Below are 1,683 nucleotides of genomic sequence, written 5' to 3'. Positions count from 1 at the left end.
AAAAAAAAAAAAAAAGAGCTAGATGTTTAAAATTTAGACCTTAGGGATTACAAAAAAAAAGGAGTTAAAATCAAGGTTGTGGGTAGTTTTGTTCAAGGGGGGTTGATTAAAAAAAAAAGAGATGAATGAGAAAATGGTAGATTATCAAGAGTTAATCTTTGTATGCCCAAATTGTTCTCAATCTTAGATAGTTTTCACAACTGTCTAGCATTCCTTCTTTTGAGAGAAAACTACCCAAAGAATTTGTTTGAAGTCACCTTACCGAAAAAGCCTTACCCTTGAAACCGATTGAGCTTGATTCACCTTCCATTTGCAAACACTTTAATGAATGTGAAAGAGATGTTCTTTGGAATTGCAAGTCCTTTCTGTTAGTTGGAGATTGAACTAACTCGATGCATGGTGATAAGCATAAAAAAACCCTAAAAATTTGAATTTTTTTGCAAAAATCTTTATAAAAAAAAGAGTGTTCATGTAGTTTGCATTGCATATTAGGATCTTGTTTAGCATGTTTCATGTAGGATTGTATAATATTTGCATTAGGGATCTATGATGAGCTTTGCCTTGTTAGCTTGTTTTATTCACTAGACTAGGATCAATGCCCAAGTTAATAGTACTTTGATGCTAGTTGAGTGGTTAGAAGAATAAGATTGAACCAAGCCTTGAATTCCTACATTGCATTTGGTCTAAATTGAAGCATGTTGAGATTTGAAACCATTTCCTATTTATAAGAACCTAATATTGACTTTCAATTATCAATGTGTGCATTGCTTTAAACTCATGGATACCATATACATATTTGGATCATCTTCTTCCTTTTTACCACTCTTGTTGATCCAAGTAGCTGATTGAATCATTAGAATCAGTTCCCCTACCCCTCAACCAAACCTTCTTTCAAGCCATGTTTATTCTTGTGTGTGTGAGGCCTAATTTTGGGATTGAGCTTGGTAGAAAGTGTTAGGTTTGAACTGACAAGAATAATGCCTTGTGTAGTTCTAGTTTGCATTTTCCAAACTAGATAGGACTAGGTGATTTCATTGTTAGGTTTGGGATTTGGTTGTTTGAAAAAGAAAGAAAAGAAAAGAGGAAAAGAGAAGGAAAAGGTTAGAGTCTTTAGGAGGGGAATGTGTTTAAGTAAAATCAAAATCTAGTGAAAGGATAGGAAGTAAAAAAAAAAATTGTTGTTGAAGATGGTTCTAGTTAAAGAAAAGAAAAGAAAGAAAAGAAAATCTAGCAAAATGCTTATATTTTTTAAGAATAAGAAGAAAAGAGAACCATAGCAAATAAGTAAGAATCCCCCATCCCACTAGAAAGATCAAATAAGAAACCTCTCCTAAGACTTTAAAATCAAAAGAGAAAAGGGTGAACGAGAAGAGAAGAAGTTAAAGGGTAGCACTAGGATCAATTGGGTTTAGATTGATAGGATAAACACTTTGGGTGCCTTTGGGTAGACAAGGTTTTGTTCTTGTATGTGTCTAAGTGTTCTTACCTTTAGCATTCTTCTAAAGCTCAATCCATTTTTTATGAGAGAACCTTGATATTGATAAGCCCTACTCTAAAAAGAGACCATCATTGTCTCTAAACCTTTTACTGCCAAGCCAAATGAGTTTAAGCATTGCATAGAATTGATTCATGTTCTTGATTAATGAATGTTAAAGGAAATGGTTGATTTGAATGCATGTGGAT

Source organism: Camelina sativa, chromosome 19, assembly GCF_000633955.1.
Source record: "Camelina sativa cultivar DH55 chromosome 19, Cs, whole genome shotgun sequence".
NCBI classification, from domain to species: domain Eukaryota; kingdom Viridiplantae; phylum Streptophyta; class Magnoliopsida; order Brassicales; family Brassicaceae; genus Camelina; species Camelina sativa.
Note: the sequence above shows the minus strand (reverse complement) of the source record.